The sequence below is a fragment of the Choloepus didactylus genome, chromosome 15 (genome assembly GCF_015220235.1).
Source record: "Choloepus didactylus isolate mChoDid1 chromosome 15, mChoDid1.pri, whole genome shotgun sequence".
In the NCBI taxonomy this organism is placed as follows: Eukaryota; Metazoa; Chordata; class Mammalia; order Pilosa; family Megalonychidae; genus Choloepus; species Choloepus didactylus.
This window is the reverse complement of record NC_051321.1, coordinates 82,911,415-82,937,361: the sequence shown is the minus strand read 5'-3', so window position 1 is coordinate 82,937,361 and position 25,947 is coordinate 82,911,415. Positions and strand designations below refer to the sequence as shown.

At 38.0% G+C, this 25,947-nt stretch overlaps 1 protein-coding gene across 3 annotated transcripts in view; it reads right to left on the bottom strand.

Moving 5' to 3' along the window:
- The window catches only part of BMPR1A (bone morphogenetic protein receptor type 1A), a 155,426-nt gene extending 130,166 nt beyond the window's left edge, over window positions 1–25,260 (bottom strand). For 2 of the 3 annotated variants that reach the window (XM_037804100.1, XM_037804098.1), the window contains exon 1: window positions 25,003–25,260. The gene's annotated coding sequence lies outside the window, so the exon portion shown is untranslated. Of the gene's footprint in view, window positions 1–3,021; window positions 3,194–25,002 lie in introns of those variants that run through there. The other variant, XM_037804099.1, reaches the window with a different exon arrangement.
- Between the last annotated feature and the right edge of the window lie 687 nt (window positions 25,261–25,947).

The following is a 25,947-nucleotide window of genomic DNA, read 5'->3' as shown; positions in this document are numbered from 1 at the left end:
TCTCAGTCCTTGAATTATCTGACCTATCAACTGTAATTAACACAAATGATCACTTATTGCCACCTACTTAAATCACTTTCCTCAATTGGCTTCCAGGATAGCATACTGCTTTCAGTCTCCATCTCAGTCTCTGTTGTCATGGAGTGCCTCCAGGGATGTGTCCATATACTGCTTTTTCAGTTACACTCATTCCCTTGTTGTTGACCATCTACGTGAACTCTAATATAAACTATGGACTTTAGTTAATAATATATCACTATTGGTTCATCATTTGTAACAAACATATCACAATAAAACAAGATGCTGATAACAGGAGAAAGTATGTGGTGGGAAGGAGGAGTATATGGGAACTCTGTAATTTCTGGGCAACTTTTCTGTAAATCTAACACTGCATATATTTTCTAAAAATTAAAAAATTAATGAGTATTTAGTATTGTTCTTTATTTCATGGGAAATATTTTACTAAGTGGGTTTGCTATGTGCTTATGTAGTTTTACCCTTTATCAAACTGAAAAAGTTTCCTTCTTTTCCTAAAGCTAGTCTATCAGAAATGGTTACTGAATTTTATCTAATAATTTCTGGTCATCAATTGAGATGAACATATTGCTTTCCTCCTTTGACATACTAGTATGATATAAACGACACTAAAAAAATCTCTAAGGTTCAAATGCTTGAGTTCCTGGACTAGGTTTATCCTACAGTTATAATATACTGTTGAATTCAATTTGCTAGTATTTCATTTTGGATTTTACAACTAGGTTTATAAATTAGAATAGCCTATAGTTTTCTTTATGTGCCATCTTTGATTTTGCTAGCAGGATTATGCTGGCCTCAAAGAGAATCTTTTCTTTTACATCTTTTTCTTTCCGCTGGAAATATGCGTAACAAAAGTCATCAATTACTTTAAAGGCATGTAAAAAGGGGTAAGTCTTTGACAACCTTTCTATTTCTTCACCAGTACTCGATTATTATTAAGTCTTTCTATTCCTTCTAACAATTTCAGTAATTAACATTTTCCTAGGAAACAATCTATTTCATCCAATCTTTAGAATGTGTGGCATAAAGTCATGCAATATTCTCTTATAAAGTTTTCAACTCCTCTCTTTTTAGAATTAATTTCTAATGTTAACTTGCATCTTGTTTTCTTCTTAACACTTACCTAGAGTCTGCCAGCTTTTCATTTTACTGACCAAGGTTTTGTCTTCCCTTTTCATTAATTTATAATTTTATATTTATTAATCTTTCATTTTATGTTGTTTTTAATCAGTTTTTAATCAGTTTGAGTGGAATATTCTCTTCATTTATTTTTCATCTTTGTTTACTAATTAGCATTTAATTGCTATCATTTCCCTCAAGGTTTCATTCTGGCAACACTGATATTAACTGACTGACTATAATTAATTTCTAAATCATGTGTGACTTCAGGTTTTTTTAAATTCAATTTTACTGAGATTATTCACATACCATACAATCATCCAAAGTGTACAATCAGTTTTTCATGGTACCATTATACAGTTGTGCATTCATCACAATTTTTTTTCAATTTCAGAACATATTCATTACTCCAGAAAAGAAATAAAAACATAAAAGAAAACTCAAATCCTCCCATACCCCTAAACCGTCCCCCCTCCATTACTGAATCATAGTATTGGTATAGTACATTTGTTGAAGAAATAATGTTAAAATATTACTAACTGTAGTACATAGTATATGTAGTACATAGCATATGGGGGAAAATGTACAATAGGTACATTTTCCCCCATATACCCCTCTATTATTAACTTATAGTTATAGTGTCATACATTTGTTCTAGTTCATGAAAGAAATTTCTAATACTTGTACAGTTAATCACAGACATTGTCCACCACAAGATTCACTGTGTTATATATTCCCATGTTTTAACCTCCAACTTTCCTTCGGGTGACATGTGTGACTCTAAACTTCCCCTTTCCGCCACCTTCACACACCATTCAGCACTTCAGTTATTCTTACAATAACGTGATACCATCATCTCTGTCCATTTCCAAACACATAAGTTCAACCTAGTTAAACATTCTGCTCATAATAAGCAACCACTCCCCATTCTTGAGCCTCATTCTTTACCCTGGTAACCTGTATTTCATGTCTATGAGTTTACATATTATAATTAGTTCATATCAGTGAGATCGTACTATATTTGCCCTTTTGTGTCTGACCCATTTCACTCAATATAACGTCCTCAAGGTTTATCCATCAACCTTTTTTTTTTAAGATGGTTTTGTTCAAGCACTGTACATTCCACCCTAAGTAAACAATCAATGGTTCCCTGTAAAATCATGTAGTTATGCATTCACCACCACCACCACTATCTATATAAGGACATTTCCATTTCTTCCACAAACAAATTTCTTTTTAAGCCATAAATTATTTAAAAGTTATGTCTCCTCCAAGACACAAGTAGACAGGCGATTTTGTTTTGGATTTATGTTTCTGCTTGTTCCCTTTCAAGGAGGTAAGGCACCCTACTGCTGTTAATTTCTATTGCACTGTGGCCAGAAAATAGAAACACAGCCATTTGACTTTTGCTTTCTGGAAATCTACTGATTTTATTTGTGGCATAAAACATACTTTTTGTGAATACTCCATTTGCTGAAACATCTCAAGCATTCTCAAGAAATCCAGATGCAGGAAGTATAGTCAGGCCTCATTTGAAACTAGGTCTGAGAAACGGAAAGCCACCGAGCACCAACAGAGCTATTCTTCCTCCCTAAAGTTACACAATCTGATTCATTCTTCTCTCTGTAGATCAGCTTCTGATTACTCATCTACTTGAACACCAGCACCACTACACGACTAGGAGTCCCAGCGTCTGCATCTAACGACAGGAGCACCCCAAGGCTAAATTTAGTCTTCAGTGTCCCAAGAGCAAATTCCTAGGCAAAGCAATCCAACTGGCCCCACATGGATCAGGGATCCATCCTCAATCTAATCAACTATACCCAGAAAAGCCAGGTCATTGTGATAAAGACTTCTAAAACTTACCCACCATCCAAGTCTCCTCTCCTCCAAGAAGACAGAAGAACTTCACTCCTCAATCACCTTGCTGTTAGGTAAGACCTAATGACTAGTTCTGACTAATGGCCGTTGAAGTTACATACATCGCTACCCAGTCTGAAGATATAATTGCTGGTACAAGACCCTCCAATGTTCCATTCCCTATCAACTGAGAAGATCATGCGCTCCAGAAGGAACAACCACAAGATTGTGGGGCCTCTGGGAAGCCTCTGAGGCTTTATTTAAACCACCTATTTGATGCAAGTTAGACACGGAAACTGAGAACAAAGCTTTTGCTCGGTTAAGCCACTGGAATTTGAGGGTTATTCATTAATGAAGCATGACTTAGCCTACCCTGATTAATTCCGTCATTTGTAGTTGACCAACACCTCTCAGAACTATAAGGCCAAAGAAAATACAGTCCCTATTTATAATAAAACTGACAGTCCTACTACAGAGGAAATTTTAATTGAGAAAGAGAGGCCTTTCTTTCCCATAGTCTCCCGTTTTTCTAAAACTGATATATATTGTTTTCACAATCAAAGGAAAAATTCTCTTTAAGAACTAATAATAGTTTCAACTGAATTATCAATTTGGAACTAGAAACTTAGCCATTAAGCAGGCCTAACCAGCTTCATTCTCTAGATGAGAGAACTGAGACCTAAAGCATGTCCTGATAAGGTCACCCAACTAGTTAGCATTGGACTAAGGATAATTACCTTTCAAGCCTCTGGATTCCTTAATTTAAGTCTAATTTAAGTTTAATTTTAAGATTTATTCCCTAATCTTTCAAAAAGATTCTCTATTATTCTCTATGGGTCTTTTCCCCTACTTTATTCAATCAGTTTTTCACATATTGCCTCACATTCTCTCTCTAGATAACTTCATCCATTCTCACAGATTCAAGACCATCTTTACATTTACATTTACCAAATTTATTCCTTCATCCTACACAGCTCCCCTAAGCTCCTGAACCCATATATATACCCACAGCCTACTTAATATTTCAACATGGATAGCTTATAGGAACCTCAAAGTATGTCCAAAACTGAATTCATTATCTCCCCCCACCCCTACCAACCACCCAACCTAAACAAGGTCCTCTTCCTCCAATAACACCTGTCTCAATTAATGGTGACATCACCCTTCCAGCTCATCAAGCCTAAAACCTTGCACTTCTCTTTTCCTCAGCCCTCATACATCCAATCCACCACCAGGTGCTGAGAGTTTTACCTCTTAAACATATCTCTTGAATCTGTCCCCTTCTCTGACCTGCCACACTAGATTAGGTGCCCTATTATCTGTTCTCATAGTCCTCATAGTCCCATTCCTCTCCCCCAACCCAGCCCCTGGTAAATGGTATTCTAGTTTCTGACCCTACAAATGTGCATATTTGAAATGCTATCTCATTGTGGTTTTGATTTGCCTTTCTCTGATGGCTAATGACATCTTTTAATGTCTTTATTAGTTATTTAAATATCTTCTTTGGATTATTATCTTTTTTGTTATTGATTTCTAGCTTAATTACTCCATGGTCACAGGATATTCTGAATGATTTCAATCCTTTCATATTTATTGAGACTTGCTTTATAGCCCATAAAATGGGTCATATTTGACCTTTATTGGGTGTGGTTGTCTATGCTTATCAATTAGGTCAAGGTTTTAACTGTACTATTCAGATTTTCTATTTCCTTACTAATTGTCTGTCTGCTGGTTCTCTCAGCAGTCAGCATGGAGTGATTATGACCCTTGACTTTTTAGGTCCCTTACACAATGCTTACTATGGGTCAGATACTGTCCTGAATGCTTTATATAAAAAAAACCTCTTCTTGAGGTAGGCACCATTATCCCCATTTTACAGATGAAGACACAGACACAAAGAGGTTAATCAATTTGCCCAAACTGCTAGTCACAAAGTTAGTGAGAAGCAGAGCTGGTATTGAAATCCATAAGTCCATGCTCTTAATCACTAGTTTAATTTAAGGATATTACATTATTTCTATGAATAATCCTAGGTTTTCATAAACCTAGTAAGTTTTCCCTCCTCAACTGTGAAAAGTTCTGCCAAAAACTGTTATAAAAAATAATGGTTAAGAACTATTTTATCAGAAATACTTAAGATACGAATTTTAAAAAGACATGAAATATCATCTTCAGTACCAGGGCAAACTATGCAACAGAGGAACAGAAAAAAGAAGACTAAAGAGAATAGTGTTAGGAGATGCTGGGAATATTTCTCCTTTTTCTTTCCACTTTTCCATGTTTTCTGAATCCTAGTATGCCTAAGTATGCCTCCCCTTTATAGTGAGAAAAAAAAAAAAAAAATAAAAAATTTTCTGTAATCATTGAATTGTCAATGCTTTGTCTTAATTTTACGTTAAGAGATCAAGAAGATGAAAATCATTATCAAGACAATGAAAATCACAGGAGAGTGAAGAATAAAAGTGCTTTGCAAACTGTTAGTAATTACTAAGGCCTCCTGGAACTAAATAAAAGAATAAAAGCTTTTTCATGCCTTTCACTTTTTAAATTTCGACTGTTTTGTATGTCTTATTTTTAAAATATATTTTAAATATTTTGTTTAAACAAACTCAGAAGAGTTGATTTTTGAAGGGTAAAACATTAAAGTGCCACACAGCCTTGAATACTGTGCTAAGGGGAAAGAAAGCAATAACAAATTTACAATAGCAATTACACTCTTTTAGTCTCATTACTGAAGATTTCTTGATCTGTAATTTAATAAAAAGTTGATTCAGTGCTGAAGATATAAATAGGATGCCTAAAATTAACCAAAAAAAGTGTAATTTTTGGAAAATAATTTTTGAAACTCCTAAGAAAGGGAAATAATTCATTTAAAGAATTAATTACATACAACTAAAAATGTACATATCATAATTAGTGACAAGAATATATGCTCAGTCTATTTAGGATATGTTTTCCTTTCAAAGTTTCTTTTGCTATTTCTGCAGCAGAACCTATGAATAAAGAATGCACAGCTGCCTAGCAGATGTACAATTTCAATGGTTAGATTCCATTCTTTCTAAAGCTTCATTCTACAAGGAGGTTTCAGATTTTCTTTTTCCATAAGGTTTTTAACCTCTCTTAGTAAAGGTTCTCCCTCCCCACATCTTATTTTATTTTAGTCTATTATTAGCAAAAACACATCAAATTTGAAGCATCAACTTTTTTTTAAGCTTGAAAGTTGCAAACCTCAGAAGGGAAGAGAGAATATACAGGGAAAAAAGGCAGTCAGATGACTGGAATAAGACAACTAAATTTCAAAAACTTTCCATTTCTATTCAGGTGTTCCCCCACCCCACCCCCACCCCCAGTCCCCATTAATTTCAAGTTCCTTGAATTCTAAGTTCAGACATCCAGGTCTAATGCATCCAGGTCTAATGCATCATCAGCTTTACTCAGCTGGTTTCCTCAAATTCTTAAATTATGGCAGGAACATTAGCAGGATTTTTTTTTTTAAACTTATAGCACAGTGTTTACAAATGTTATCTTTGGATGGTAAGAAATTAGTTACTTTTACATTTTTCTTCAGGCTTCTCTGTTTTCAAATTTGATCAGTATTACTTTCATAATCAGAAGGGGAAAAAACATTTTTGCATTTTTTTTGCGGGGGGGGGATTATTTTTAAATGTCCACATGCCATAAGGAATTATGTTTAAACAATTTTTAATGGAACAAACAACAAAAGCAATTTAATATTTCAGAGGCTATTCTCAGCACCATTGCTGAAAATCAGGCTTCATTTCATTTTTTTTTACTCCAAAAACTGTCCCAGAGATGGGCTTGTTCATTTTCAATTAATGTGGTAGTATATCTTTTTTTTTCTTGTTGTTCTCACACAGGGTAGATTTCAAATGTATTCTAGGAAACAATATCAATAATATAATTGACATCACTTTCCCTGCCATTTGAATGCTGGAAAAAATGCAAACATCTACCTAGTTTCAACTATTTTAAGAAGAATAGCCATGGTAAAGATGGGAGGAAGAGTCTGTCTATGTGATCATCATCAGCAAATAAACATGTACGTATCTCAGAAATGAGAAAAAACAGAGAGCACTAATTTAAAAAATACATGGGAGAAGTTCTGGATAAATGTTTAAAAAGCAACTCTTTTCTAATGACCTTCTTTTAATATTCTTTTCTCTATCATGCAAAGGAAAAATCAAGCAAGACAAAGACTATCAACCAAAAGTTACCCATGAAAAATTTCTAAACAATTTTAAGAATTAAAAAGTAGGAGCCATTTGTTAAAAGTCAATCATATTTAACCTATCAAAGATAAATATTTAGACCTTGAGTTGAGATAATATTTCAGCGGGTTCCTGTGGTAATACCAGCAAAATCATCTACTCTGTGTGGAATAAAGCAGGCAAAATTAAAGAAAGATGTGTGTGTGCGTGTGTATGTGTGTGTAGTACTCAACCTCATCTTAAAATTATCCTATTCCAGATGTGTGTGTGTGTGTGTGTGTGTGTGTGTGTGTAGTACTCAAACTCATCTTAAAATTATCCTATTCCAGTTGAGAACTATGTAATTCTGTGGTTAAGAGCATGGACTCTAAAGTCAGAGTGCCTGAGTCTGAACCCCAACTCTGTAACTGTGCAACCCCTGACAAATTATTTAACCTACCTAGCCTCAGTTTTCCTCACGTGTAAAAGGGAATTAATAGCAGGGAATTAATAGCAGGATCTGTATCATAGAATACTTGAGAGGATTAAATGAATGCATATACGTATTTTAAATAGGGCCTGCCACATAGTAAGGAAAATGTGTTAGATATCATTTAATTCATCATAATCTTAATTTTTATTGTCCTACACTGCTTAAGCTAAAATTCACTTATCTTTCACATGTGGATAATAGCTCAAAATTAACTTAGAACTTCATAAAATTCAATCTCCTATGCTAAGTGAAAATAAAATATTAAACTAATGCTTTTTATTGAGATTTCAATGTTTCCAAGTTTTGATCAACTCCAGAAAAATGGAGAAATAAGATATTTTAGTTCATGTTCCAATTAAGTGTTATTATTTAATAGAATTTATAAATTTGAAATACTTAGAATTAAATAAGATATACTTCATACTAAAATTATATTGAGCAAAACTGCACTGCACTTAGAAATAGAACCATTAAGAAGATAAAACAATCATATATCAAATACTGTGATAGCTTTATAGAGGAAAGACAGTGAACCAGATATGGTGTCAGAAAAGTTTTAGTATGAATTTAAACTGATACTTCTGTAACCTTTGTAAAGGGTCTGAAATCAAAAGGTACAAACACAAGAAACAGTTTTTATTCTTCCCAACTATTAGTCAAATCTCCTTTTCCTACCTCTTAACATCTTAAATAATTCCTATAGCTTTCCAGTAGTTTTCTGTTATTAAAATACACAACACAGTCCAATTTACTCCAATTTCAAGTTTTAATCTTCTACCTTAACAACCATCATGTTTCCCTCCAAAGTCAGGCATCACCCATGATCCAAGAAAGTTCAATAGAGGAAGAGGTGTGGTCTTATCCATGGAGGGGAAGCAATGAAGACGAACAGATAAACTCTCTCAATATCTGAGCATCCCTGGCTAATACTGACTGGTTGTGAATGCTTTATCATAGGCAAATTATCAAATGACGGCTTTTCTCCTGGGGACAAACGGGAGCCCTCTGGTGACAGAGGGGGTGAGGGGCTGTCACCCACTGCACAGTTCCCTACCTAAAGATCTGCTTCAGCCCAACTTCTTCTAACTAGCTGTTGCACCCCTCTCCAGCAGCGCCAGCCCTGGCGAGGAGGAAGCCTGGTTACCTTCCGCACTGCCAGCCTCAACTAAGAGAAACCCAAAACAAGCAACAGGCTGTATTACTGCCACCACCTCTAGACACACTGAGATTTCTCTCCAATTATCTTTACACTGTGCTCAAATAGGCAGAGATAAATCAGCTGCACAATGAATACCCACACAGTTAACACTGAGACGTTCTGCTCCATTTTTTGCCAGTATTCTGAATTTCCAAGACTGGCTTTCTTAGACTTGCCCTCGCTAAGCTTCTAAGGGAAGGGCAGTGCTCCCCTCTAGGCAAATCAGCCACTGTTTACAACCTCCTTCCCCCACCTTCTGACGTGATTCTGTCACATCTTACTTAAAAAGCCCTGGAAAGGACTCTGGCCCCTGAATGCTTGGGGCTTTCTTTAGAATATAAGGTCCTTGACTTCACTTCACACTTAACTTTGAGGTCCTAGTCACCCATTCTGGGAGAACTAGGAAAAGCCCAATTTGACTTACCTTTTTTTTTTTTTTTTTTTTTTTTGAAATAAATTCAAAGTTTTAGGTACAGTTGCAAAAACAATACTAACCCCATACACAGAATTCCATCATACCCTGACCCCCCTCCCCCGATAGCCCAATCCACCAACTTTAACATGCTTTGACTTATAGTTTCAAATTCTTGAAGTACAAAACAAGAAAAGTAATGGAATCTCCTATGTCAATTTCATGGTACTGGTGATAAACAGAAGTACTTTGCAAATTCAAACATGAATGTTAATAATGTGAACAATAATAATGAATACTTTCAGAAGGTACAAGATTTACTTTTCAAGGACCCTGGATGTGCAGCAATTCCAATCTGCTTTTTAAGATAAAAATACTGTTCGCAACTTATTTCTCTCACAAACATTAATCTTCACTAACATTTATTAAGCTATTACCATGTGGCAACTACAATGTTAAGTATACTTAAATTCACTCATTCATTTAGTCCTCCCTCACAGCAACCCTGTGAAAGAGTTCTATTATACTCATTTTATGTATGAGGAAATAAGGCTTATATAGATTAACTATGTGGCTCAAGGTCACAAATCTAGTAAATAGAGAACAGTAGAATACAGAATACAATAAATGTATAGTGGGATAACTAACCATAAATAAGCCAAGGTTTATTTAACCTTTTTAGGTATTTAAAATCCACACAATTGGAAAGTGACTGTAACCATATCAAGACTCCTTTGTTCTTTCAAGAAATTAATACCTCCTACTAACCGAGTGACTTTTTGTTTGTTTCTTCTCAGTGACGTGACTAGTGGAACCTGTTACAAATCATTGACCCTTCTATGCAAATTGGTAAGAAGCAAAGAAAAACCAGGAAAAACTGAATACCTTTAGGAATAAAAAAGGCTTAGTCAACACAATTAGAGTAATTATGTCACTCCATTAATAAAATGCATTATTACATGTAGGTGGAGGGAGATCACCAATAATTCATTCCACTTCATTTAACATTTTTCAAACGCTTTTTAAATAAACTTGATGTATGTTCTGTTAAGGACTGAATCATATCCACCTTGTTCAGGTCCCGTTCAGGTCCTAATCCCAGGTCCTGTGGATGTGAACAGGATCTTTGACGATATTAGCTAAGGTGAGGCCAAACTGAATCAGTGTGGACCCTAATCCAATATGACTGTAGTCCTTATAAAGAGAGGAAATTTGCATACAATAGTAGGAGAAAGCAAAAGACAAAAGGAGGTGGCCAAGTGATGGGGGTGGAGTCTGAGTCATGGATTGCCGGCAGCAAACACCAGAATGCTACAGACTTCAAAGAAAACACCGTGTGGCTGACATCTTGGACTTGGAGCCTCCAAAGCTGTTGAGACAATGAATTCCTGTTGTTAGCTAACTAGTCTGTGGTACTTTGTAGTAGCAGCCCTGGTAAACTTTATATTTTAAATATATAACTTTGTCTTTAGACAAAGAAAAAACTTCGCTTTGCTTATTTTCCCTTGCCCTAAAGAATCAGTAACTATCAGTCAGGCCATCAACAGATACAAATATCTGAACAACTTCTTTATGCAAAGAACTGCATTAGGTACTGTTGGCAATGCAAAATATTTTAGGACAAAATTCAGCCACCAAAGAGCTTATAATAAGTAATTATAACACGTATAAGACAACTTAAACTTTTTTCTTCTCAGTACTCCTACAACAACAAAGGAATTTTTATATATCAAGAATAAAAATAAAAAACAAATGACAAACTGGGGAAAATGTATACAACATGCCACAGAAATTGTTAATATCCATAATCCACAAAAGAGCTCCTATAAGTGAGTAAGAAAAAAATAAACAACCCATTAGAAACATGGGCAAAGAACAAAAGAAATGCAAGAAGCCAACAAACATATAAAACCCTGCTCAACCTAACTCATAATCAAAGATAGATTAAAACCAAGTAACATCTTTCAGCTGGAAGACTAGCAAACATTGAAACAGACTGATGTTATATGTTGGTGAGGATATGGGGAAAAAGACAGTCAAACACTATTGGTTATAAATTGGTACAAAGATTTTGCAGGGGAGTTTGGCACTATCTATCAAATCTGCATGACTTCTCTTACAGTAAATCCATTTCTAAGAATTCATCCTATAATATAAAAGCTGTCTCAACTCATGTTACACCCAAGTTTATTAGCATTGTTATCTATAATGTCAATGATTCCTAGGCAATGGAAAGTTTTACAAAGCTTTGATTCTGGTGAACTGAAATAAATATACCAGTTTTTATTCAAGTATTAGCAACTTAATGTAAATTTTTATGGAAAAGTATTTAGATCATGCACTGGGTTCCTCTGCCTTAGCATCCCAAGGACATTAGGATGATAGTATATTTTTTGGATCTCAGTCTTTATAACGAGTTTTAAGAACTGAGAATTACTGAATAGTGTTTTTTCCCCAAACATGGATTGTGAAGACATGAACTCAGTAAAAGCTAAACTCTCATGTTAAACGGGGTAATTTTGGATTGTATGTATGTTACTAGAATAAAACTTTCAAAAAGAAAAACACAAACCAAAGGACTATACAACACAGTGAACCCTAATGTAAACCACGGACTAGAGTTAATAGAACAATTACAGTAAAATTCTTTCATCAACTGTAACAAATGTACACTAATGCAAGGTGTTAATAACAGAGGGGTAAATGAGACTCTGTACTTGCTGCATGATTTTCTGTAAACTTAAAACTTCTCTAATATAAAAAAAGCTAGCTGTCAGAGAATAAAAAAAATAAAAATAAATAAAAATAGACTCACAAGATATGTACAAGCACCACATCTTTGTCTGTAATGGCAAAAAAAAATGGGAACATTCTAAATATTCATCAAAAGGGGAGTGGTAAATAAAATTAAGGTACTTTCACAAAACGCAATACTCAGCTACTGAAGAGTATGGAAAATTGACATGTACTGACTTCAAAAGTAATGTCCCCCAATATATTCAGTAGAAACAGAAAGTTAAAGAAAAGGATGCCTAGTATGACCCCATTTTGGGAGAAGGAAATAGGAGTAAGAAATGAAGGCAAAGGAAAAAAAGATTATTTTATAAGCATCTCCATATTTTAGCAGTGGCTATCTGAAGAAAGGAGGGGGGGTAGGATTTCAGAAGACTTTCACTTCCTGCTTCTTTTCTGAATTGTTTAAGGTTTCGACCACAAATAAGTGCAACTTCTGTAAACAGAAAAAAAAAACAAAGGGTTCTATAGTAATAGGGAAATAGGGAAACTACACTGGAGGTCTGCAATGCACATTAGCATATTCAAAGTTCTGAGAAGGCTTATGAAAAGAAACCTAACTTTGTAGTAAAAATATCTAATATATCAATAGATGGTACAAGAAATATCAAAATACTACCTTCAAACAACAATGTAGGAGAAGAGCTAACTTTTAGGCTAGTTATCAATAAAGAAGGCGTCACAGAAGAGATAGGATTTAGGCTGAACTTTGAAGCATTTTGATAGACAAAGAATAGGAGGAAGGAGAGTTGAAGGCAGCACTGTTCAATACAATGCATTTTAAATGTTCTAATAGGCACATTTAAAAGGTAAAAGGAACCAGGTGAAATTAATTCTTAAAATATATTTTATTTATGTAGATTACAAGGGGTGACAGTGTGATTGTGAAGACCTTGTGGATCACACCCCCTTTATCTACTGTATGGATGAGTAGAAAAATGGGGATAAAAACTAAAGGACAAATGGGGTGGGATGGGGGGATGATTTGGGTGTTCTTTTTTCACTTTTATTTTTTATTCTTGTTCTGGTTCTTTCTGATGTAAGGAAAATGTTCAGAGATAGATTGTGGTGATGAACGAATAACTATGTTATCATACTGTGGACAGTGGATTGTATACCATGGATGATTGTATGGTGTGTGAATGTATTTCAATAAAACTGAATTTAATTAAAAAAAATGATTATAGCCATCCTAAAAAAAAAAAAAAATATATATATATATACATATATATATTATTTAACCCACTATATCCAAAAGAGTATCATTTCAATATATAATCAATATTTTCAAAGCAAACTGATACTATCTTTTATATTATTTATATTATTACTGTCTTCCAAAATCTGTAATTAACAACTGACAACACAACTGAATTCAGACTAGTCACTGTTTCAAGTGTTCAACAAAGTATCCATCTAAAGATTCTGAAACAAAACCCAGAATGGAATATTTAGGTGACTTAGGCTAATAAAAGAGTAACAGAGGAAATGAATGAGGCAGAAAAGGCAGACTAGGCCAGCACAGCAGGCCAGTCTGAGAAAATTTAGATTTTATATTGTAAGCAAATAAGAAACCAAAGAAAAATATTTAACAAGTAGGGATGACTAAAGCATTATTTCAGGAAGATTAACTTGTTTTTCTTCACTCAGATACACAAATTCAACATGTATTTTTTTTCCCCAATACTTTTATCACATGAAAAATTACTGAAATGGAAATAGAGAAAATAATCTGTCATCAAGCAATTACATTTCAATGATTTGTTATATAATGAAAATATTTCTAGATATATTTTGAAATATTTTTATTTTATGACATTTTAATTGGTTTTTCGTGAAAAGTACAGAAGACATTTTAAGAAAACATTCATCAAAATTTAAGTCTTAACTTACTGGGTACCTTTGTCTGTTTGTTTCCTTCCCCTACTTTTCTACACATCCATCCATAAACTAGACAAAGTGGTGTTTGGTCCTTATGGCTTTCCCAATCCCATTGTCACCCCTCATAAGCTACATTTTTATACAACTGTCTTCGAGATTCATGGGTTCTGGGTTGTAGTTTGATAGTTTCAGGTATCCACCACCAGCTACCCCAATTCTTTAGAACCTAAAAAGGGTTGTCTAAAGTGTGCATAAGAGTGCCCACCAGAGTGACCTCTCGGCTCCTTTTGGAATCTCTCTGCCACTGAAGCTTATTTCATTTCCTTTCACATCCCCCTTTTGGTCAAGAAGATGTTCTCCGTCCCACGGTGCCAGGTCTACATTCCTCCCTGGGAGTCATATTCCACGTTGCCAGGGAGATTCACTTCCCTGGGTGTCTGATCCCACGTAGGGGGGAGGGCAGTGATTTCACCTTTCAAGTTGGCTTAGCCAGAGAGAGAGGGCCACATCTGAGCAACAAAGAGGCATTCAGGAGGAGTTAAGTCTTAACTTTAACACTTCCTATCAAGAGCTTCTTTTAGCCAAGGATCTAAAACATTCTTAATCAAATACAAGTTTCAGACACTCAAGACCATACTCCTGAAATATATTACAAAGAATTTTGATTGCTAATAAGAAGACTACCTACAAATTTTATTATCTATAAAACAGTATCACAACAAGGTGAGTCTCCTACAGTAAATTTCTTAACTTCAAAATCGAGTCTATACATATAACATTTCAGATACTTTACCTAAAGCCTAAAAAAAAAAGTTAATACTCAAAAAAGGAAATAAGAAGCAGGGCACAGAAGAACACCACTGTCACAAACCATTCCCTTCATTACTTACAATGACTGCCAAGGCAGACAGAGTGACTTTCCAGTGAAAAGTCAGAAATCCAGTGAGGTCATCAGGATATTGAAAAGCATGCTACGACCTGCAATTTCAGCAACTAACTGCTCTACATTAACGTTACGGCATTTTCTTTTTTAATATTTTTTAAGGCAGAAAATGATCTTAAAGTTCACCAAGGTCCTTTCATTTTTTAAGATAATGAAACAGAGATCCAGATAGGTTTATTATGGTGTCCAAGATTGTACAGCTACTTAGTGACAGAACCAGTACCAGATGTTAGCTTGTAAGAAGTCCAAACTCAAAACCAATCCTTCTGCCTCTGCTTTACACTTTTTTAAATTTCCCAATTATCCACAATAGATATACAGCTTTTATAATTCTAAAAGAGGTTAAAAAAAAAAGTTTGCTTTAAAACCTACTGAATATTTCTTCAAACATTTTCCCTCTCCTAAGGAGAATTAAGGTCTCACCCTATAGGTCAGTTTCTCAGAAAAGACTTCCAAAGCACCTGTACCCTGGACAGGCCAGGTTCCCTAATTACAAATTTCCTTTACTTCCCTTTTGTAAATGTTTAATAATTTTACAAATAATTATTTAATTATTCTCTACCCAGGCCTTAAATCCTTACATTGGTGTTTCTCATGGGTTCTGTGTTCTAGAGTCTTTGCTGTATATAACAGGTGCTCCTAACATGAGATTCACAGCCATGAAATTGTATACAAAATTGTTTTATTTCTCTTCAGATTCTGAAAGAATTATCTCAAAAAAAAGTTAAGAACCAAAGCATAGTAGATTTATGTTGTTCCCCTGCCCAGAGATATCCTTTCTTTGAAGAAACACCTATTTCCCCATCCCACATGGTTCCAGGAAGGCCATCAGTCACATTGTGGAACCTGTTCTCTGACTGCTCCCATGGGCACTCCCAGACTTGGCCAATTACAGTAACCCAAACTTCTCGTGGACCCAGTAAGAATCTCTCCCTGACAGAATACACAGGCCTGGGAAAGAGGTTCCCTCTTGATTCCATAGCTCTAAAGGCCCTTATGGTTGTTCATGGTCCTCTGGGGCACATTACCTGTCTGAAAATGAGGCCAAAGCAGTGGAAAGCAAAGAGAAGACAAACCTCGATTACATCCTTTGAGCATCTAGATCCAGACATACTTATTTCTGGTATTCTCAAAAATGTGAAGGGGGGAAAAGTGTCCAACTTAAGCTAACTGAAGTTGGGTTTCTATTACTTACAGTCATGAGTCATTAAAAAGAGCCACTCAATTTGCATTGTTGGAATTACAACCTATATGGTGATCACTCCCAAAGGTCCACCCCTAGCCCAGACATCTGTCAAACTGTAGATCCAAATATACAAGTGGAAATCTCTACTTGGTTGTCTCAAAGGCACCTCAAACTCCAAATAATCAAAACTGAACTGGCTCTCCTTCTACAATTCTCAAGTCAGTAAACAATAAGCTAGAAACCTGGGAGTCATTCTTGCCAATCCATTACTTCTCTCCACCAGAGCTAATTACCAAGTCTTGTCAATTCTAGGCCTTAATTATCTCTCATCATCCTAGCCTGGACTTCATTGCAAGTTTCAGCGTCATCAGTCTTCTTTCCTTTAAACCAATTGTCTACAATGCAACTAAAGTAATTTCCCTAAACTACAAATCTGATTATTTTATCCCCACACCTGACATACCCCTACCCTCCTTCATAAAATACACATGCAATGGCAAACTCAATTGTTTCAGACATGATTAGGGACATAACAAATCTATACCAAGACAAAACAAAGGTAATGAGAAGCATAAAAGTAAAAATAACAAAATCCGTATCGGAATAGCTCAGTTTCATCTGTTTTTAATAAAAGATACTAAAATATAATGTTCTTATCTATTCAATATCTATTCATTAGTTCTATATTTAACTGCCCAACTTGATTCAGGGCCCACTGGGCCCACTGTGAGATGTATTCTATTGATCAACTGATCTCCTGAAGGCCCTACTCTAACTAGTGCTCTCTTGAAAAAACACTGCTGGGACCTTTAAGCACATCATTTGCTTTTATTTTTAAAGAATAATTAGCCTTTAAAATATTAGCTGTAAAAACTGATGCCCATTAAAACTATAATTTAGTAAAATATCCAGACACATTTTTTTTCACTTTTTTTTTTAATTCAGTTTTATTGAAATACATTCACATACCTTACAATCATACATGGTATACAATCAACTGTTCACAGTATGATCATACAGTTATGCCTTCATCACCACAATCTATTTCTGAACATTTTCCTTACATCAGAAAGAATAAGAATCAGAATAAAAAATAAAAGTAGAAAAAGAACACTCAAAACATCCCCCCCATCCCAACCTATTTGTCATTTAGTTTATATCTCCATTTTTCTACTCATCCATCCATACACTAGATAAAGGGAGTGTGATCCACAAGGTTTTCACAATCACACTGTCACCCCTTGTAATCTACATTATTATATAATCATCTTCAGGAGTCCAGACCACTGGGTTGGAGTCTGGTAGTTTCAGCTATTTACTTCTAGCTATTCCAATACATTAAAACCTAAGAGGTGTTATCTATATAGTGCATAAGAATGTCCACCAGAGTGACCTCTCGACTCCATTTGCAATCTCTCAGCCACTGAAACTATTTCGTCTCATTTTGCATCCCCCTTTTGGTCAAGAAGATATTCTCAATCCCACGATGCCGATGCCGGGTCCAGATTCATCTCCGGGAGTCATATCCTGCGTTGCCAGGGAGATTTATACCCCTGGGAGCCGGGTCCCACGTAGGGGGGAGGGTAGTGAGTTCACCTACCAAGGTGGCTCAGTTAGAGGGAGAGAGAGAGAGAGAGAGAGGGCCACATCTGAGCAACATATGCAAGTTTAGACTCTCCTTTGCAGTAACAAGCTTCACAAGGGCAAATCCCATGATCGAGGGCTCCGCATATCAAACCGCCAGTCCCAATGTTTGTGACAACATCAACACCAGTACAGGTGAGGAAGTACAGCACTTCTGCACCTTCCCCCAGCTCCTCGGGGTTGGGGGGGAGGGCAGGAGGCTGTAAATATATTTTTTATTCTCTGCCCAAATTACTTTGGGATGTGTCACTACTTCACTCTAACCTGTACTAACCTACCGTATCTCACTACCTATTCAAAGTTCCATGTAATTGTGGGGTTTGAACAAACCGACTGTAAAGTTATACTGTTTAGAAAATATAGATCCTGTACCAAATAGACATCTCTTCCCTTGGTCTCACATGGAAGTTGAAGTTTCACAACACAGTCAGTTTTGACCTTTACCCTTTGGCCCGGTTTGCCCTAGTCTTAACCAGATCTGCTTCATTCATATCACTAATTGAAGTCTGGTCTCTTTTTCAGCTTTTTTTTAACAGTTGCTGTATGCACTAATACTGACATTCATATCTGCCGAGCTCTAGCTCTGAGTTTCAGGTGTCTCAGAGATACGCATTCAGACACATTTATTTTTGTATTTACTTTTTTAAAATGTAGGATATCATGATTGTCAATGGCACACATAAATACTGGCTATTACCTTGAAAATGACCACTACAATTGGCTATCAAAACCCTTCCACAATTCCCCCCTTATATGATCTCTACAAGTTTGTGAAAATTATCAGCTTTTAGACAATCTGTGAGTTAAGATTCAAAAGAACAAATTACAAAAAAGAACAAAAACTGGGGGATCAGCATGAACAACAAAAGAAAATAAATTGGACTTCATCAAAATTAAAAACTTCTGTGCAAAGGACACCAAGAAAGTGAAAAGACAACCTACAGAATGGGAGAAAATATTTAGAAACCATATTTCTGATAAAGGTTTAATATCCAGAATATACAAAGAACATCTACAAATCAACAACAAAAAGACAAAAAAAAATCCCAATTAAAAAATTGGGCCAAGGACTTGAATAGACATTTTCCAAGGAAGATATAAAAATGGCCAATAAGCACATGAAAAGATGCTCAACATCATTAGCCATTAGGGAAATGCAAATCAAAACTACCACGAGATACCATTTCATCCCCACTAGCATGGTTACTATTTTAAAAAATAAACAGAAAATAACAAGTGTTGGAGAGGATGTGGAGAAACAGGAACACTTATTCATTGTTAGTAGAAATGTAAAACGGTGCAGCTGCTGTAGAAAAAGAGTTTGGTGGTTCCTCAAATAATTAAACTTGGAATTATGAACAGGCGATCCCACTTCTAGGCATACACCCAAAAGAACTGAAAGCAGGAACTTCGACAGATACTTGCACACCAATATTCACAGAGGCAGTATTCCACAACAGCCAAAAGGTAGAAGCAATCCAGATGTCCATTAAAAGGTGAATGGATAAACAAAATGTTGTACATACGATGGAATATTATTCAGCCATAAAAAGGAATGAAGTTCTGATACATGATACAAGACAGATGAACCTTGAAGACATGTTCAGTAAAATAAGCCAGTCGCAAAAGAACAGATATCATGATTTCACTTATATGAATTAACTAGATATATAAATTTACAGAGACAGAAAGTAGACAACCAGATTCCCAGGGGAAGGCAGGGGTGTATATACAGAGTTAATGCTTAATGGGTATAGGGTTTCTTTTTGGGGTGATGAAAAAATTGGGGGTTAAGATTGGTGGTGATGATAGTGCAACACAGTGAATGTGATCAGTACCACTGAATTACACCCTGAAAGTGTTTGAAATGGGGGAAATGTATATCTGTTACCACAATAAAAAAACTTTTTAATTAAAAATTGAAAAAAAAATTTTTTTAAGCTGGGGGAGGGAGGGTGTCAAGGTGACTCAACCTTACTGGCCTACCTACTTGTTCAGGACTCCCATCCAAAAATACATACATTGCCTGAAACTTTTTACTTGTTAAAGAGGTTCAACAAACATCCTCTTTTAAAAATAACTTTTCATAGTGACATTAAAGCTATAAGTCATTCACATGCAATTGTGGTTTAAATTCTTCCTTCCCAACACTGATTCATTGCTGGTGGGACCGTACAGACACTCTGGAGGACAATCTGGAGGATCCTTAGAAAGTTAGACTCTTAAGTTCTTAGAGTTACCCTACAATCCAGCAATTTCACTTCTTGGTATACACCCAGATCTGAAAGCAGTGACACAGTTATTTGCACAGTGATGTTCATAGTGGCATTATTCACAATTGCCAAGAAATGGAAACAATCCGAAAGTCCTTCAACAGATGAGTGGATAAACAAAATGTGGTATATACATACGATGGAATACTGGTCATGAAACATATGACAACATGGATGAACCTTGAGGACATAATGCTGACTGAAATAAGCCAGGCACAAAAAGAGATATTGTATGTTATCACTAATATGAACTTTGTGAAAAATGTAAAATAAATGTTTTATATTGTAGACTGTAGGGGACCTAGAGATAGACAGCAACTAGTGAAGGGGGAAAGATAATCTAGTAAGAACAGATAAGAATACTGAAAGTAATCTTAATGATATAGGCATGCTCAGGAATGACTACGGTTTGTTAATTTTCTTGGGATATAGTAGGAACATGTTGGAAGCAATGTAGTTATTTTAGGTTATTTGTTTTTCTTATTTCGTTTTGTTTTGTTTGAATTGGTGGTTTTTATTTATTTATTTGATAAATAAAGTACAAAAACAATTCTTCCCTCCCAACAGCTACACTGAAGTGAGAGTTCTGACTAAGGAGAGGTACCCTATTCATCAATTCTAAGAAGCACTTTTTAAAAAATGTTTTAGCATCTCTGAAACTGGAGTACATCTTACAATCAGTTGCTAACAATTAATTGGAAGCATATTTTCTTTTAAGTGGTCTATAAAATTATGGTGCATCTTACAACTTACGTAATTCAATGTGGCCCAACATTTAATCTTATAAATACTAGAGTTGGACTGACTTGATCAATGTGGACCTTAAGGTATTAAGACGGCATTCTAAAACAGAGTAAAAACTGGTGAAAGGGGAAAGAGGGAAGAAAAGAAAGGGTCCTTACTCCAAAATTCAACGTAAGAGGAAACCCATGCTCCCAAAATCCAAAAACAGATCAGCACAGTAGTTCAATAGCCACTACTAGGCTAAACAGGGGCTTTCCCCCATCTATTCAATTCCATATGCAACAAAGTCAGATACAGACTGGGTCTGCAATCTAATACTAGAACTAATATTTATATAAAAATAGCTATAAAAGACCAAATGACTCATGGAACTGCACAATTAACACATGCATATTATTGTATATAAACGATACATCAATAAAACTTGATTTTCAAAAGATGAATAAATATGGGCAATATGAAAAGATGAGATTAAAACTGTATGCCTTAAAAAAATACTGTGGGATTTTAGAAGGAAGAAGAAAACGGGGAAGAACTGCAGAGCAGAAGTGAAATTTGAAACGGGGCTGAATGAGCAAGAGCAGGTAGGACTTGGACACATGGCACCTGGTCACATATGTGCAGTTCAGGTAAAAGGAATGTTTTAAGCAACAGCAGGAATTGGGAAAAAAAAGAGCATGTGTAGGGAGCAAAAATAGTGGGGGATTATAAATAAAGCAAATCTGGGGGAAATTATGGGCTTCAAACTCCATGGGAAGTACTTCATGTAACTGAAGCCACCAGAAACTTGTGAGCAAAGTGTAAGAACTGGATTTCAAGATTAATTTAGGCAGAAATGCATAAGATGAACTGGATAAAGGAGAAAGCGAAGTCAAGATTTTCATAACATTAGTACATGTGGGATAACAAGTTAGCCCAAAAAAAAGGACTGAAAAAGGGGAACTAAATACAACAGAAATTTAAAGAAAAAAAGAACTGTGTGAAAACCAACCACCACCAGATCTGGTAAATTGAAATGGTAATCAAAGTCCTCTCCAGAAAAAAACGACCTAGGTCTGAATGGCCTTATAGGTGACATGTGCCAAACTTTCAAGGAACAGAAAATCCCAACCTAAACTCCTGAAAAGAGAAAAAGAAGTTACCAACTCATTTTATGAGTCTATTATAACTTTGACTCCAACACTTATTAAGGATTATACCAGAATCAGCAGGAAGAGAAAGGAGAAGAGTTCTAATATCATGAAAACAGATTTAACAAATGTTGGCTACTGAGAAGATTTTAATGGAATAGGGAAAGGTTTGGTTCAACAGAAATAAGGAACCTCAGAGAAGCAAGTTTGGTATGGACAGGAGTTCAGTTTGAACCAGAACAGCCAGCAGAGATATACCTAAAGCAGACAGAAAAGAGGATTCAAGTGCAGAAGAGAAATAAAGGATAAAAACTGGAGAATCACTCCTCTAGAAGAATCTGAACAATGTCAAGGGACTAGAGGTATATAGAAAGTGGTCTGAAAACTGAAACTTGGAGAGCATTTAAATTAAGCAGCAAGGAGGAAGAACAGAATGCAGAAAAGGGGCAGAGAAGGACAAAGTCAGAACCCCCTTTTCATCTAGTTAATTGTTACTTATCCTTCACAATTGTCCTGGGTTCCAAGGTAACATTTTCAGGGAGGCCTTCCTAGATTCTCCCAACAACACCAGTACCAAGGCAGGTTCCCCATGTAAAGCTTTTATATAACACTCTGCACTTTAATTATAATCACAATGATAGTTAATTATATAATCCATTCTTCAATATCCTTCTCCTCCACTAGACTATAAACTCCATAAGGGCAAAGACCATTCCTGTTGATGTTGATGCATCCTGTTTATTACCTTGCATGTTGTGTTGGAAGACAGCAAGCATTCATTGAATGAAATGAATAGATGAATAAAAGTCAACCAAAAACATTTCAAGGATGTGAGGTCAATGCTAAATTATCAAAGAGACAGATTGGAAGAGGTGCTCTGAATGTGCTGGTTAGGTTATACATGACCCACAAAGTAACCGTTTCAGTTGATTTGTGAAGGTGAAATCCAGATAACAAGGGGTTAAGAAGTGAATGAGTGGCCAGGAAGAAAACACAGGAAAAGTAGACTATTCCTTCAAGTGTGGTTAACAGTGGCAATCTCGGTAGAGATGGGACTATGAATGACTGAATTTTAATTTTACCTCAGTTTTGCTCCATTCTGCAATTCTGCTTTAATGAGCCATGTATTGCTTTTACAAGGAAAAACTTTTTTTTTAACGTGATTTGAAAAGGAAAAGCAGCCAACAAGACAGCTTGAGGGAAGAGGGGCTCAAAGAAGGCTCTTTGTAAACTGAGGGACTCTTAAGCACATTTGTACTTTTAAGGACCCAAAGACAAAAGAGGGGATAACTTCTGCTCAATTAAGTAGAAAACAAGGGAACAAAGAAACAAGTAAAGTAACCCAGTAAGAAGGACAAAAAATATTCTTCCTCTGAAAAGGAAGAGAAGCAGCAGATGATAGGAGGAATCCAGTAAATTCTGGAAGGAGCTTCCACTAGATGCCTCTATCTTTTCAGTAACGGTGGAGATAAGTGAAGAAAATAAAAGAGGTCTCAAACGGACCCCATGGAGAATGTGGAGGAGGGAAAAAAACAGGAATAGAACATTGTTTCTATTTAAAATGTCTCCTAAATTTCAGCCAGCCTTTCATAAACTCAGCCCATCCCTAGATCAGAGAACAGCCTGTGTTTTGGCTGTGAGTTTAAATATTTAAATAATTTTGGTTCACAAACTCTTAATTTCAACAATTGAAAACAATGATAAACATTATTAAGTTAACATTCACCGCAATTCAAAGTTTAACTCTTCTTACAAGTAAATGTAGTAAAGGAGTTATTTTCAACTCAAGCAACAAAACAGTGATCATTTCAAATGTGAGTAACTAAAAAATGTTCCACATGAAAGTGCAGAAAGGAGCTTTTTTTTTTTTTTCCTTCGGAACTCACACTTCACCTTAACAGTACCTCAACAGGAAGAAAAATCCTAGGTTCAAGATCCCAGCTGGCTTAAACAAGTCATTTCACCACTTTTGAGTCTTCGGTTTCCTCTTCCAAAAAGTTTGGAATACAATAACCAGGCTGTATCGTAAGGATTAAATGACGTAACACAGGTGACTGTGCCAAGTTCATACTATGTACTCGGGAACAGTTCGTTAACCGTTTAAAAGAGGAAAAACTGTAGCACTTAGACCAAATTAAAACAACTGCGAGCATGCAAGAGGAGTACAAGTCACAAAAAGCCAGACCCTAACACAGAGCACATTATTTTTCTTCCCTGACGCAAACTCCATTTTTTTTTCCTTGCCAAACCTTTCCACTAGGAGTCTGGAAAAAGAAAACGCGTGCATTCAATTCAGCAAAAAAAGTTTTCGGAAACTGAAGTGCAGCATCACAACAGACACGGCCACGAAGGCAGCGAAGGACAACAGGTGAACGGACACAGGGACCTCCTAGAAACCTGGCACCTTCGCGGGGAAAAGGTTTCAGAGAGGCCTGAGAACTCCCCCCCGTTCTACGCCCACAGAAAACACAACCCCTCCCCGCTTTTATTTATTTATTTTTTTTTTTGGCAGAAGCGTCCAGAAACAAATCACGAATATCAACCTCTCAGTTACTGGGCGCGGGAAGTGAGCGCCTTTCCCATTTAAGGATTCGAGCCGCGTACTCCAGGCGGCTTTCGCCAACACCGCCTCCCCAAAGTCGGCCTGAACCCCGGGGGTGGGAAACAAAGGAGGGGCCGGGCGGTGGGGCGCCGCGGGAGGCAGAAAGGACCCGAGATTGGGGGGGCTCCGGGGATGGGAGCGAGGGAGCCCGGGCGAGAGCCGGAGGCGACAGTCCGGGGTGGGAGGTCGGGGGCGGCGGGGCCCGACCCGCGCCGCGGCCTGAAGGACAGCGCGAGGCGCAGGCAGACAACGCTCGAGGCCGCCGGGGCCTTGCGGGTCGCCGGGCCAGGCCGCTCGGTTCCCGAGCCCTCCGGCCCCTTCCCGGGACCGCCGTCCCCTCCCTCAGCCCGCCGTCGCCCCCCGGGCCTCCCCGCGCGCGGCCCGGCTCCTCTGAAACTTCGCCCCGAGACCCGCGCCGGCCTCCCCGCCGCGGCCCAGCTCTCCTGGCGCTCACACGTACTTACGGACGAGCCAACTCACCCGGACCCCGGGGAACTCATCCTCCAGCCCCTCTGCGCGGAGCGGGGTGCGCGCAGCGAGCCGCCTGGGAGCGCCGCGGGGCCCGGCTCGGCCTCCGCCCTCGGCGTGCAGCGGCCCCGGCCCGTCGCCTCTCGCGCGGCCGTGCGATCCTTGTCTCGCGCCGACGGCCCCGCCGGAGCCCGAGCCTTCCTGCCCGCCCTCCCCGCCCTCCTCCTTCGGCCCGGGCCAGCAGGCGGATTCCAATCTCGGCAGCCGCCGCCACAGCGGCCGACACTTGCGTGGGGGGGGGGGCGGGGGGCCGGCGGGGGAGGGGCGGGCCTGCGCGAGCCCCGGGCGCCGCGCGCACGCACTGAGAGGGCGCCCTGCCTGCGCCGCGCGCACCCAAGGCCAGGCGCCGGCCCCGCCCCGGACTCGAAGGGACCCGAGCGCGCGGCGGAAGTGCCCGAAGGGGCCCCAGAGCCCGGCGCCCCGCTGCCGCGGGGGACTGCGGGTCGCCGGCAAGGGGGCGCCGGGCTGCTGGGACGGGGGAGGAGGGGGGCTTCGCCTCCGCGCGGCCCCGCCGTCGCCGCCCCCTCTCTCGGCCCGAGCCCAGTCGGCCCTTGGTCTCCGGAAACCTCCAGCCTGGGCGCCGCGGCATGGGGGACCGCGGGGCGGACTCCGTGGAGGGCGCCGCGGACGCGACGGCCGCGGAGGGCAGGCGGCCGGTGTTTGCCATTCTCACGCATCCCTTCGCACACACCAGTAATGCACGCGGGCACCAGCCTGGCTGGGTCGAGATCTAACAAACCTAGTAGCTCAGAATTCACACACTGAGGAGGGCAGTCGCCAGGCCTGGAGAGTAGTGGTAGTTGCGACAAAGAAAAAACAAATGCAGTCACACTTCGTTTTTTACTGCCCCGGACGCTTCTTTTTGGGGGTTCTTAGCCAACGTGCCGGGGAACAATG